Source organism: Macaca mulatta, chromosome 1 (assembly GCF_049350105.2).
Source record: "Macaca mulatta isolate MMU2019108-1 chromosome 1, T2T-MMU8v2.0, whole genome shotgun sequence".
Lineage (NCBI taxonomy): Eukaryota > Metazoa > Chordata > Mammalia > Primates > Cercopithecidae > Macaca > Macaca mulatta.
This window is the reverse complement of record NC_133406.1, coordinates 197365817-197380127: the sequence shown is the minus strand read 5'-3', so window position 1 is coordinate 197380127 and position 14311 is coordinate 197365817. Positions and strand designations below refer to the sequence as shown.

Below are 14311 nucleotides of genomic sequence, written 5' to 3'. Positions count from 1 at the left end.
AAGGGCACATATACACTCCCCAACAAGCCTCTGAACTCACAGCCCACACTGACCTGCCCATCCCCCATACACACATACGCATAGTCGCCCCTCCCCCCAGGTCACACTTTCCTCCACCAACAAACACACCCTCTGACATGCACAGACACCTACCCCCACTCTGATGTGTAGCTTCTTTCCCGCTGCCAGGAGCCCCTAAGGATCTGTGCAGAGCCTGGGTACCCCCTCCCCGGCCCCCCCGAGCCTTCTGTTCCCACCTCAAGAACTGTGCACGGTCCGCGGAGTAAGCTTCCGGCTGGGGCCGGCAGAACCTGGACAGGTGGGCGGGTCAAGGCCAAGCTTGACTCACCTGCGGAGGCAGTGGGCGGGGCCGAAGTTGCAGGTCGGGCAGAGGGGCGGGCTGCGGCAGCGCCTCCAGTGGGGAGGGATCATTCTACGTCTCCCCCAGGCTTTTGCCAAGAACTTTATGGGTGTAGACCTCACCCTCACCCCCCAATGCTGGGGGTTTGTACAGCTGGGATCCAGAGAAGGGTCCAGCGGCCCCTAGAGAGGCAGACACCTCAGCGGGCAGATGCTCAGGCTGATAAACAACTGAATGTCCGGTGACTGGTACAAAGTCCAGAGTTGAAGCAGGAGCTTTGCAGGCCTGTAAGGGTGGTGGGCTGGAACCAGAGCGGGTGGGGAGGGCATTCTTTCCAGGCAAAGCCAGAAGGACCAAGAACTGTCCCAAATTGCCTGCAAATGGGTGTGTAACTGGGTAGGGGGTGAGTGGTGGATCTGGATGGGGGCTCAACCTTCATCTGGATCTCAGGATTCTGTGACCCCACAAGCCAGCCTCTGAAGCTCTCCCGGGTGCTCTCTGATTCCCTTTAGCTTTACTCCTCGTCTCTGGGCCTGGCGCCCCCTGTTCTTCAAGTTCCAGTTCAGGAATCACCTTCCCTGAGCCCTCCCTCTACCCTGCAAGCCCCTACTCTTCCACGCCCAGAGCACCCACAGCATTCCTCATTATCCTGTGATTATTCGCTTTCCCAGGGTGGGGCCAGGCTTTGACAGCCTGTGGCTCCCAGCACAGTACTGAATCAGGCCAGGCTCCCCGTAACTACCTAAGGGAAGAAGGACAGCACGTGCCAAGGCCTGGAGGCCCCGAATTCACAAGGAGAGACAGGGCACAGTGGGAACAAGGGCTGCAGAGAGGCCAGGCATGGTGGCTCACGCCTGTAATCCCAGCACTTTGGGAGGCCGAAGCGGGTTGATTGCTTGAGCCCGTGAGTTGGAGATCAGCCTGGGCAACATAGGGAGACCCCATCTCTACTACAAACACAAAAATTAGTTGGGTGTGATAATGCTCACCTGTAGTCCTAGCTACTGGGGAAGCTGAGGCGGGAGGACTGCCAGAGCCCAGAAGTTTTAGACTACAGTGAGCCATGATTGCGCCATTACACTCCAGCCTGGGCTACAGAGCAAGACCCTGTCTCAAAAAAATAAAAGGGGGGGTACAGAGAGGAGATGCAAACAAAGCATGGTAGAACTGTGGCTGGAAGGTGGAGGCCAGTTCACACTTGGCCTTGAAAATCTTAGATTGAAATCTGAACCTTCAGGGCATCCCTTCCCACCTATCCTGCCTCCTCTGCTGCAGCTATACCAAACTATTTTCTTTTTTCTATTTTCTTTTTTTTTGAGTCTCTGTCACCCAGGTTAGAGTACAGTGGTGCTATCTCAGTTCACTGCAACCTGCGGCCCTGGGGTTCAAGCGATTCTCCTGCCTCAGCCTCCGGAGTGGCTAGATTACAGGCATGCACCACCACACCCAGCTAATTTTTGTATTCCTAGGAGAGACAGGTTTTTGCCATGTTGGCCAGGCTGGTCTCGAACTCCTGACCTCAAGTGATCTGCCCGCCCCAGCCTTCCAAGTGCTGGGATTACAGGCATGAGCCACTGCGCCCGACCACCAAACTCTCTTCTATTCCCTGAACCCACCATGCCCTCTCATCTCCCTGGCTCTGCTCCCTTCTCCTGGGACTCCTGCCTTCCCCACTCTCCACTGCACCCCTGCAGATGGTGGCCCTTCTCCCCTATATCCTGAACCATGTCGGGTGTGATTTTCTCTTTAGTTTCCCCCAACCTGTAAACCCTGGGAGTGGGCTCTGCATTGGTCTTGTTTCCATCATATCCCCCATATCTAAAATGGCAACAGTATACTCTTCTGAAACAAATTTGAGGAAAGAGAGGATTATCCTGGATGGGGCAATGAGGCACCAAGGAGGGCTTAGGGTTTTACTTTGTTTTTGAAGCAAGGAAATCATGAGATTCAACTGATATTCATTGAGCACCTACCACGTCCTAGACACTGTGCCAGGTTTTGTTAAATTGAGGTGTTCATATACCATAACCTAATTCATATAACATAAAATTCCCCATGTTAGCCATTTCCTGGTACACGGTTCAGTAGTGTGTAGTACATTCATAATGTCATGCAACCATCACTCTAGTTCTAAAACATTTTCATCACCCCAAAGGGATACCCCTGACCAATTAAGCAGTATTTCCCACGTCCCTTTCCCCCCAGTCTTTCACGACCATTAATTTGCTTTCAGTCTCTATGGATTTGCCTGTTCTGGATATTTCTTATAAATGGAATCACATTTATGCCAGCTTTTTAATGAACTGTTTCACTTAATCCTTGTAACCATGCTATGAGGTAGATGTTAACTGTCCCCTTAATGGAAAAGGAAAATGAGGCTGTGAGAAGGTAATTGGCATGAAGTCCTGCAGAGGAAAACAAGCAGAGGGTCTGCACATCCATCATTCAGTAATTTATTCAATGAATATTTTTTGAATGGCCACCAGAGTCACAGCCAGCCCATATGTCACACATTGCTGAAAAGCAGATGGCTAGCTGCTGGACGGCCCCACATCGTGGAGAACAGAGGGCAAACTGGGTATCAGCACCCATGGCTCCTCAGCCAAGAGCTCTGATGTAGTGAACAACCTTTACAACCTTCTGTGGCAGCCCCGGCAACCATGTGGTAGGCTCTGTGCTAGCTTGTGGGACAATTTCTGCCGCCATAAAGCTTCCATTCTGGTGGATAAGACGAACAATACACAAAGAAATAAATAAGATTATTTCAGATAACAGTAAGTGTTGGGAAGAAAACAGCTTGGTGATAGCTCCATGTGAACATGAGGCAGCTGCTACTTTAGATAGTCGGAAGAGGGGACTCACTGAAGAGGGCACATTGGAGCTGAGCTCTGCCTAAGAGTGAGACAGCGATTGTGCCAATATCTGGGGGCAGAGCATTCCAGCTAAAGGGAACCGCCAGCACAAATGCTGAGATGCAGGAGCACGGCTGGCTTGTTCAACTACAGCAAGGCAGCCGCTGGATGGAGTGCAGAAAGATGGGGGCAGATCTGAGGGGCTACACCAGGTGATGTCAGGAGCTATTCCTGAGGGGCCTCATCGGATCTCTCCGGGAGACAGGAAGTCACTGGGCATGTGAGCAGAGGACTGCTCTTTGCATTGTAAAGGAACCGGTCTGTCTTCTGCATGAAGTATGGACCAGGGGAGGCCAGGGTAGAAGCAGGAGGCCAGTTAGAAGGCTGCTGCAATCATTGAGGGGAAAGGACATGTGGCAGCCGGGAAGTCTGGTGAAGGTGGGGACAAGTGCTCAGACTCCAGATATATCTGAAGGTAAAGTTGACATGATTGGCTGATTAAATGTGGGGCTTGAGAAAAAGAAAGGATTCAAGAATAACTCCAAAGTTTTGGCCTGAGCAACTGGAAGACTGGAGCTGTCGTTTAATGAAGTGGGAGGAGTCTGGGAGGGAAACTAGGACCTCAGTTTTGGACACATTGGATGCCTGTGAGCCATCCGGTAGCATCCTGAGTAGAGCGTAGCGTCAAGTGGCCTGGATGCAACGGGCGGTGGGGACTAGAAATATACACTTAGGAACCAACAAAACATAGATGATTGTCAAAGCCAGGCATCTGGATGAGATCCTCAAGGATAAGTGTAGAGAGAGAGGAGCCCTGGAATGTGCCAGGAGTAGAGGTGAGGGTGGGGAGGAAAAGCAGGAAAGGAGACCAGGGAGGGGCCCACAAAGTAGGAGGCAAATGTGGGAGAGTCCTGGCCAGGGAAGAAAGCGTTTCAAGGGCAAGGGCTCAGCTAGCTTGGTTAGTCAAATGTTGCAGGAAGGTTTTTGAAGATAAGGAGTGAGAATTGACCTTTGAAATTGGCAAAGTGGAGATCACCAGTGACCTTGACAAGAGCAGGGGTTTTTCGTTTTTTGGTTTGGTTTGGTCTTTTTTTTTTTTTTTTTTTTTTGGAGATGAAGTCTTGCTCTGTAGCCCAGGCTGGAGTGCAGTGGCATGATCTCAGTTCTCTGCAACCTCTGCCTCCCAGGTTCAAGCGATTCTCCTGCCTCAGCCTCCCAAGTAGCTGGGAATACAGGCGCACGCCGCCACACCTGGCTAATTTCTGTAGTAGAGATGGGGTTTCACCATGTTGGCCAGGCTGGTCTTGAACCCCTGACCTCAAGCAATCTGCCTGCCTCGGCCTCCCAAAGTGCTGGTATTATAGGCGCGAGCCACTGTGCCCAGCAATGAGAGCAGTTTTAAGAGACAAGAGAGTGTTCTGGGGACAACCGCCTGATTGGAGTGAAGCATAAGTATGGGACCAGAGGAAGTGGAGGCCACGCCTCCAAGGAACTTTGCTATAAAAGGAGCAGAGACATGGGACTGACCCTGGAGATGGGTGTGGGACTAAGGGAGGATTTTGCTTTAAGGGGAGGAGCTGTTAATAAGCTGGCTAGAATAAGCCAGGAGAGACCGGAAACTGATGATGCAGAAGGAAGAGAAGGGACAAGGCAAGTGTGGAGTCCCTGAGGAATCGAGAGGGTGGGGTCAAGGGCACGGGGAGGGTTGGCAGCAGAGTCCCTCTGAGTCACAGGAGGAAGGTGGCTTAGACAGGTGACATGCACTGGGTCTGCGATGGGAACCTTAGGAAGCTTTCCCCTGATGGCTTCCATTTTTCCAGAGAAATAAGAAGCAGTGTCCTCAGCTGAGTGAAGAGCAGGAAGAGGGTGCTGAGGCTGAAGAGAAGAAAACGTGTGAATTCACCACCCCAGAGCATGGCAGAGATAATGGGCCCAGCCGTGTAATGGGTTTACCAGACAGCCTCAGGCCCCCTGTAAGGTAGATGGGCATGGTCAGTTAGGGTGTCTGAGTTTTTCCTTTTCTAGTCCCTCCAAGTGCAGGTGGGGAGAAGATGGAGAGAGGGGTTTTGCCAAGATTAGGGATTTGCTGGGCAAATATGAAAAAGCAAGAAGGGGGCGGGCAAGGGAGCTGAGCTGCGGGCAAGGGAGTGGTTGTAATGATGGCCCACAGTGTCTGGTCAGGGTAAAGGAGGAAGTGGGGACAGAGGAGTGCAGAGAACCCAAAAAGGTGGTAGGATCAATGGATTTCAGGATGGATTGCTGGTGTACTAGAGACAGTGAGTAGAAAAAATAGATAAACAGGAGGTGGTGGGCAGATGGTGGCAGAAGGAAATTGAAGTTACACTAGGGGATACAGTTTGTTTTTTTGTTTTTTTTCTTTTTTTTTAGACAGAGTCTCACTCTGTCACGAGGCTGGAGTGCAGTGGCGCGATCTCCACTCACTGCAATCTCCGACTCCCTGGTTCAAGCAATTCTCCTGCCTCAAGCTCCCGAGTAGCTGGAATTACAGGCACGCACCACCACGCCCAGCTAATTTCTGTATTTTTAATAGAGTTGGGGTTTCACCATGTTGGCCAGGATAGTCTCGATCTCATGACCTCATGATCCTCCCGCCTCGGCCTCCAAAGTGCTGGGATTATAGGTGTGAGCCAGTGTGCCTGGCCTGCAGGGTTTTTATTTTGTTTTATTTTGTTTTTTTAAGAGACAGGGTCTCAGCCAGGCGCAGATATGCTCGCAGGCCAGATGCTAATAAGATGTTCCATAAAAACTTACTGGATGAATGAATGGTTAGAATTCCAGGCAGCTCACTTGCTCACTCCAGATTAAGAACTGGTGTTATGGGCTGGGCGCGGTGACACATGCCTGTAATCCCAGCACTTTGAGAAGTTGAGGCAGGCTGATCGCTTGAGCTCAGGAGCTGGAGATCAGCCTGGACAACATGGTGAAACCCCGTATCTACAAAAATAAAAAATTTAAAAAAAAATTAGCCAGACGTGGTGGTATGCACCTGTAGTCCTAGCTACTAAGGGGGCTGAGGTAGGAGGATCGCTTGAGCCCTGGATGTCAAGGCTGCAGTGAGCTGTGACTGCACCACACTGTACTCCAGCCTAGAAATGAGACTGTATCTCAAAAAAAAAAAAAAAAGGAACTGGTGTTAACACTTTCCACTCTTTGTACAGGGATCTCTATTCTGTTGTAAGCAGATGCCCCTTTTGAATCGGTAGAGGACACTTTCCTTCTCTTTGTAACCCTTTGGAGGAAGGCTGCCCATTTCCCAGGCTTCTGGCTTCTTCCAGCCCCAGCCTCCCAGAGAGGAATCAGCCCCTTCTTGGGACTTAGGACTGTCCTTAGGGACACCACACTCTTCCTCCTTCATTCAAGCTCCACCTTCCCAGAAGGCTGCCTTTCCCTATTCCTAGTCTGCCCTCCCTGACCTCCTAGACATGCCCTGGCATTGGAAGCATCCCTGCAGTCCCACTGAGGGCTGTGCTTGAAGGTTGGTGAAAACGAGCCCTCTGACCCAGTGACCCCTAAGAAGTCACAGTTCCCTGAGTCAGCTCAAAGGATCTATCCTCAGTGGAGCATCCCCGGAGACTGAGACTAGGGAATGTTTCGAGACACAACTTCTAGGGTTTCCTCACTTCTTCAGGAGGAGACCAGCCTATCCAGGCCCATGTATGCCATGAAATCCTGAGGGGGAGAGCTCACCAAGCCTCATGGATCACCAACCACACCACCCTGAAACTCCAGTGTGACTACCTCATGGAGTTGCCACATCAGATCTAACCTCGGGTTCATGGGACAATTTCTCCCAAAGCCACCAGCTCCACCTCACCACATCTGACCTAGGAAGATCATTAGATATCACATATGCACAGTGTAACAATGGCAGTCTATGAATCCCCTTGGTTATTATCTCTGGGGTAGCCAGGTCTCACAAGAACAGAGCTCAGCAGGCCTGCCAGGGACTCCCACACCCTCTCCTGAGGATGTCGTGTCCATGCAGCTGGCCAGAGGCCATAGACTCACTGGACAGAGCTGCCCCTCCCAGCCATGCCTCCCTGGGCCCCTGCAATACCAACAGTCATCTCTGAACAGTCATCTCTGCCACATTCTTGCTTTCTCATGGGGGCCCTGTTAGAAAGGGGAAAGGAGGAAAGCTGGTGCCCACCTGAGACCCCAGCTCTGAGACTCCAGGGCTGTTGGAGCAGTTCCCATAGAGAAATCCTCTGGGGGCAGGCACCACTTAAGCCTGTAGGAGAGGTCTCTCCCCAAGAGAGCAGGAAGCCCACACCTGTGTGCTGGTGCAGTAGTTCACTCCGACTCCCCAGTGGGAACAAGTGTCCCTTCCTTAGGGTGCCGGCAAGGGTGGAGCCGGCAAAGCACCAATATGCCTTCAGGGAGAAAGGGCTAGGGAAAGAGGAGTTGGGACACTGCCTTCAAGCCTTTCCTTGTCATCCCTGCGTCACCACGAAATAAATCATGCATCATGAGCACTAATGGACTTGTGTTGTCACTACCTCTTATCCTCAAAGTAAGACGGAAGCCAGGGGTGGTAGCACACACCTATAGTCCCAGCTACTCAGGAAGCTGAGGTGGGAGGATTGCTTGAGCCCAGGAGTTTGAGGCTGCAGCAAGCTATGATTGCACCACTGCACTCCAGCCTGGGCAATAGAGCGAGACTCTGTCTCTAAAGTAATAATAATAATAATAATAATAATAATAATAAACAAAGTAAGACTGAATAACCAGAAAGCAACCCCCATGTGCAGCTCCTGCAAAGAATGCACGGCTGTGGCTGGGCCAGCTTTCCCTCATAGAATGTGTTTTGTATGCTAAGTAGGCTGCTGTTGTTTGAGGCAGAAAGACAATGAGTCACTTGTGTCTCGTGCTATTGGGTGAGCTATTCTTCTAGGATCTCCGAGTGACCTGGGGTGAAGCAAGGACCTGGTGGAACTTAAAGGCAAGACATCCTTAAAATTCATGCCTGCCCATCTTTCCTGGTCGGCCCTTGTCTTTTAAAGGGCACCACTCCATCATCACACAGCACAGAGTTGACCTCATTGTTTTCCAGAATAAAATCTCAGATGCATGCTGGACACAAAAGCACTGGTTTTCTTAAATCATGTTTAAGAGTTTGAGGGATGACATGCAGATGATAGCAGCCTCCCTGGGTGTGCTGGCAGAGACTGTTAGCCTTCTTCCTGTCTAGGTAGTATAGTCTAACAGGCCTTGGGTATAGTTAAGCTCTCTGGCTGTGGATCAAACTGTCTGGGGTCAGAATTGAACACCACCACTTAACTAACCTGAGGATGCATAGGTTTCCTCATCTGCAAAATGGGGATAATAATAATGACACCCGGCCCGACGCGGTGGCTCACGCCTCTAATCCCAGCACTTAGGGAGGCCAAGGAGGGCAGATCACCTGAGGTCGGGAGTTCGAGACAAGCCTGAGCCCAACCAACACGGAGAAACCCAGCATCTACTAAAAAAAATACAAAATTAGCCTGTAATCCCAGCTACTCAGGAGGCTGACACAGGAGAATGGCTTGGACCCGGGAGGTGGTGGTTGCAGTGAGCCGAGATTGTGCCATTGCACTCCAGCCTGGGTGACAGAACAAGACTCCATCTCAAAATAATAATAGTGACACCCATCTCAAAAGGCTAAGAGTCCATGGGGTGTAGCCAACACCTTTTGCCAGCACCTGTAAATGTGTAGCAACTGTTAGTCATTATAATTGAGGTTTGTTGGTGTTCTAGCATAAGATTCTGCATTGCTGTGTAAATTCCATTCTGACCAAAGTGGGTAAAAGTCTGTTATGCTTTACTAAATACGCTCTGAGCTTCTAACTGCCTGAACCCTATGTGGGGGTTGATTTCAGTTTCTGACCTCACAGGACTCCTCTGGGCCAAATGGCCTTTGTCAAGCAGTTTCTATAAAAGGGACTTCTTTCAAAGCCTTGTTGAATTAACTGGGGCTTCCTTTAAATAAAGGCTTGTTTTTAGAAGCTTTCTTTTTCCAACAAGGAAAAGAACACAATGGATTCCAAGTAATCTCCAGTCCTCATCACAGCTTGTCACAAACACCTGGCATGTCTTTTCTGACCAGCGTGAAAATACACACGCATGTGCGCGCGCGCGCGCGCACACACACACACACACACACACACGCTTCAGGGACACAGACTCAGCCTGATGCTCCAAAAGCATTTACTGCAAACTTCCTCTCACTACAGAGTTATTTCCTGGAAGAACAACAAAAATTGTTTTGGAATTGACAGTATGGCTTTGGTTGCTGCTGAAGTTAAGTGAAAGTACCATTGTTACTATTAACCTAAACAAAATCTTAAAAGAATTACTTTCTTTTCCTTTTCTTTTCTTTTCTTTTTTTTTTCTGTTTTTTGGACAACAACAACAAAAAAGAAATTTTCCTTTCTTTGCTGATCAATATGAAGAATGATTTATCAGTAAAGTCAATTTCAGGCAAAGGTAGAACTTAGGAATCGGGTTAAAGTGTTGCTTATTTCAACCAAAAGAAAACGTTCTAGTTTGTTTGGGCAGCATGTACGTGGTTCTTGGAAAAGCAATTGTGACAAACAGTACAGAGAGTTAAGGCACTTATGGCATATACAAAGATGCCAGCATTTGGAGCTGCACATAACAAAGAAATATCTTAAATGCTTTTCAAAATATTCTAGGAGCCAAGACACAAGGGCATGCTTTAGGAGAACATAGGAATGTAATTTGGGAGGAAAATTGGAACTACTCCTTCCCTTTAAAATCACTGAGCAAAACAAAGCAGCATTCTACTTCACATACTGACTTTACATAGCTTATATGTAATAGTTTGACTTTAAGAAGTAAAGATGGGACTCTTTTTGGTTTTTGTTTTTTTTTGAGACGGAGTCTCGCTCTGTCGCCCGGGCTGGAGTGCAGTGGCGCGATCTCAGCTCACTGCAAGCTCCGCCTCCGGGGTTTACGCCATTCTCCTGCCTCAGCCTCCCAAGTAACTGGGATTACAGGCGCCTGCCATCTCGCCCGGCTAGTTTTTTGTATTTTTTAGTAGAGACGGGGTTTCACCGTGTTAGCCAGGATGGTCTCGATCTCCTGACCTCGTGATCCACCCGTCTCGGCCTCCCAAAGTGCTGGGATTACAGGCTTGAGCCACCGCGCCCGGCCAAAGATGGGACTCTTACTGTTTATGTTTTATTTATTGCTTTTTATGTTTTGAGATAAAGTCCCACTCTGTCACCCAGGCTGGAGTGCAGTGGCATGATCTCAGCTCACTGCAACCTCTGCCTCCTGGGTTCAAGCAATTCTTGTGCCTCAGCCTCCCAAGTAGCTGGGACTACAGGTGTGTGCCACCACATCCGGCTAATCTTTTTGTATTTTTAGTAGACATGGGGTTTCACTATGTTGGCCAGGGTGGTCTTGAACTCCTGGCCTCAGGCAATCTGCCTGCCTCGACCTCCCAAAGTGCTGGGATTACAGGCATGAGTCACTGTGCCGGGTCTCTCACTGTTTATTTTGAAAACTAACTGCATGGTCACCCATGTAACCCACCCCAGTCTGGCAAGTTCAATTGGAAGAGGTCTCTGTTACTTAGAATAGTACCAACTTGACTGTTTAATCCAGATAGCCCTGACTTCATTTTTGGGGAGCAACTTGGAGAGGTTCATTCTTTCCCCCCGACTCATCCTCTGTTGATCCAGTCACAAATTTCACCAGCTTTTTTGTGCATAATTTGCACAACAATTTCACCCAAATGGATCTCAACTGAGCCATCATTTCTGCAAGAAGACTATGGAGTTTGTCTACAGAGAAAATTAAATCAAATTCATAGACATTTTTAAGAGTCTGTCAGCCGGGCGCGGTGGCTCAAGCCTGTAATCCCAGCACTTTGGGAGGCCGAGACGGGCGGATCACGAGGTCGGGAGATCGAGACCATCCTGGCTAACACGGTGAAACCCCGTCTCTACTAAAAAATACAAAAAACTAGCCGGGCGAGGTGGCGGGCGCCTGTAGTCCTAGCTACTCGGGAGGCTGAGGCAGGAGAATGGCGTAAACCCGGGAGGCGGAGCTTGCAGTGAGCTGAGATCCAGCCACTGCACTCCAGCCTGGGCGACAGAGCCAGACTCCATCTCAAAAAAAAAAAAAAAAGAGTCTGTCAAATGTTTCCACATGTATTTACATGTGGTCTAAAACCCTAAGGACATTGTAAGAAGCCACACAAAAGACCCAAATGAATGTTCTAAGGGGCATAAATCAGTTGTCTGAGCCACCTGTTAAGGGAAATGAGTGGAACTTGGAGAGTCAGGCTTTCCTGTCCCTCTTGATCATGACAGTCACTTGGAGAACAGTGAGTCCAACTCGCTGGAGTGGCCACAGGGGATGGACCTTTACTTTCCTAACATAAAAGAAAAAATAAATCTTTGGTTTCCAAATGAGCACTGCCACCAAAGTGGAACTTAATACCACAACAGATATTCGCCCTGTGCAAACACAAGTTGAGCACCCCTAATCCGAAAATGTGAAATCCGAAATGCTCCCAAATTTGAAACCTTTTGAGCACTTTGTGATGCCACAAGTGGAAAATCCACATCTGACCTCATGTGATGGGTCATATATATCATATGAAATATTGTTTAAAATTACCTCCAGGCGGCCGGGCACGGTGGCTCAAGCCTGTAATCCCAGCACTTTGGGAGGCCGAGACGGGCGGATCACGAGGTCGGGAGATCGAGACCATCCTGGCTAACACGGTGAAACCCCGTCTCTACTAAAAATACAAAAAAACTAGCCGGGCGAGGTGGCGGGCGCCTGTAGTCCCAGCTACTCGGGAGGCTGAGGCAGGAGAATGGCATAAACCTGGGAGACGGAGCTTGCAGTGGGCTGAGATCCGGCCACTGTACTCCAGCCTGGGTGACAGAGCGAGACTCCGTCTCAAAAAAAAAAAAAAAAAATTACCTCCAGGCTATGTGTATAAGGTATGCATGAAACATAAATGGATTTCATATTTAGACTTGGGTCTTATCCCTAAAATATTTCATTATGTATATGCAAATATCCCAAAATTCAGAAAAGTCTGAAATCTGAACACTCCTTGTCCCTAGCATTTTGGATAAGGGATACTCAACGTGTACAAGCAGTATGAATATATATTCCTATTTTTTCTTTTTTAGGCAAACGCTAACATACAACATACACTTTTGTACCTTCTTTTTATCACTTACTAATTAGTATGTCTTGGAGAGCTTTTAAAAACCAGTATATAGACTTGGAGAGTTTCCTCAACAAATTTCACAGCTGTTATATTTTACTGTATAGCTACATCAAAATTTATTTAACCATTTCTCCATTGATTGACACATGAATTGTTCCTAATCTCCTGCCATTACATATAATGCTACAATGAATAGCCATGACATTTGTTGTGCTATGGGAGTATATCTGCAGGATAAAGTCCCAAGAATGCAATTGTGAGTCAAGGATACATGTGCTCATGAATTTTTTTTTTTTTTTTTTTTTTTGTAGTCCTGGCTGGAGGGCAGTGGCGCGATCTCAGCTCACTGTAAGCTCCGCCTCCCGGGTTCACGCCATTCTCCTGCCTCAGCCTCATAAGTAGCTGGGACTACAGGCGCACGCCACCATGCCCGGCTAATTCTTTGTGTTTTTAGTAGAGACAGGGTTTCACCGTGTTAGCCAGGATGGTCTCGATTTCCTGACCTCGTGATCCGCCTGCCTTGGCCTCCCAAAGTGCTGGGATTACAGGCGTGAGCCACCGCCCCTGGCCTTGTTCATGAATTTGACAGATATTCCCAAATTGCCCTCCATGAGAGTTACATCAACATGCCTATATAGCACATGCCTATTTCCCCACGACCTTGTCAAGAATGTGTGTTATAAAACTCCCAGACTTCTGCCAAACTGATAGGTGAGAACGGTAGTGAGGAAGAGTTTTGTTTTTATTTTTATTTTTGAGATGGAGTCTAGCTCTGTTACCCAGGCTGGAGTGCAGTGGCGCGATCTCAGTTCCACTGCAACCTCCACCTCCCGGGTCCAGGCGATTCTCCTACCTCAGCTTCCTGAGTAGCTGGGATTACAGGTATGTTCCACCACGCCCGGCTAATTTTTGTACTTTTGGTAGAGACGGGGTTTCACCATGTTGGCCAGGCTGGTCTCGAACTCCTGGCCTCAAGTGATCTGCCTGCCTTGGCCTCCCAAAGTGCTGGGATTACAGGTGTTAGCCACTGCGCCCGGCTGTTAAAAAATAAATTACCTTGAGTTGGCCGGGGGCCTTGAGTTTAACTCTATCATTATCAGTTGAGTTTGTTTTGGGTTTGGAGGTTAACCCTCCAATGTGTAGAACTTCATATTTGCATTATTTTTAGCCTATAATTTTCCAGTGACTGAGACTTCAAGATGTGCATTATGGCTTAAGTCTTCTTATACATCTGCAACAGCAGATGTATACACAACCCACTCAAAATTTGTCTGTGCAGTAATATTTCATTTGGGACATATTGTTTGTAAATTGATGCTATTTAAATTACTTGCAGCATAATCTCAACACATGTAAAAATACTTTTACACTTGTAGGGTATTGTTTTATAATACAAATTCTTGTGTACAAACTCCATTAACATTTTATTTATGTACAGATCATTATTACCAGTTTTTGTTTCCCAGTTGAGAGTGGGGAGGGCAGATGGGCTCGGAGTCTTTACATGTGCCAGGATCGTGCAGTCTCAAACTTTTCCATTCGAAGCAAATACCTGTGCAATATCTGTGTCACTTCCAAGAAGAATGAATGCTGCCTAAGTGCTCTCCATACGTTTGCAAAATGACATCAGGCCCCCCAGGTCTTCCAAGAACCAGAGGAAAAGTTCCTTTTGTTTCACAAAAGTGAATCCTGTCACACAAACAGTCCCAGCACTTTCCAGCTCCTTTTTCTTTCCAGATTCAAAGGTCTGGCACCAGGATGAGCTGAAGTCTAAGGCATCCACCACTCTCCCCCTGCTCCTACTCGCATCCCACCCAAAGCCTTGTCCAGAGAACGCTCTTCCCAGCCTGAGGCCCAGGAATGGGAGTCTCTGTG

The 14311-nt window shown here is 48.5% G+C and overlaps 1 protein-coding gene across 10 annotated transcripts in view; it reads right to left on the bottom strand.

Moving 5' to 3' along the window:
• The window catches only part of C1H1orf210 (chromosome 1 C1orf210 homolog), a 71901-nt gene that overhangs the window by 3543 nt on the left and 54047 nt on the right, over positions 1–14311 (bottom strand). Inside the window, exon 1 of one of the 10 annotated variants that reach the window (XM_028834950.2) lies at positions 350–613. The exons of 2 other annotated variants lie outside the window; for them this stretch is intronic. The gene's annotated coding sequence lies outside the window, so the exon portion shown is untranslated. Of the gene's footprint in view, positions 1–153; positions 614–14311 lie in introns of those variants that run through there. 7 more of the 10 variants (XM_028834939.2, XM_077960657.1, XM_077960684.1 and 4 more) reach the window with 7 other exon arrangements.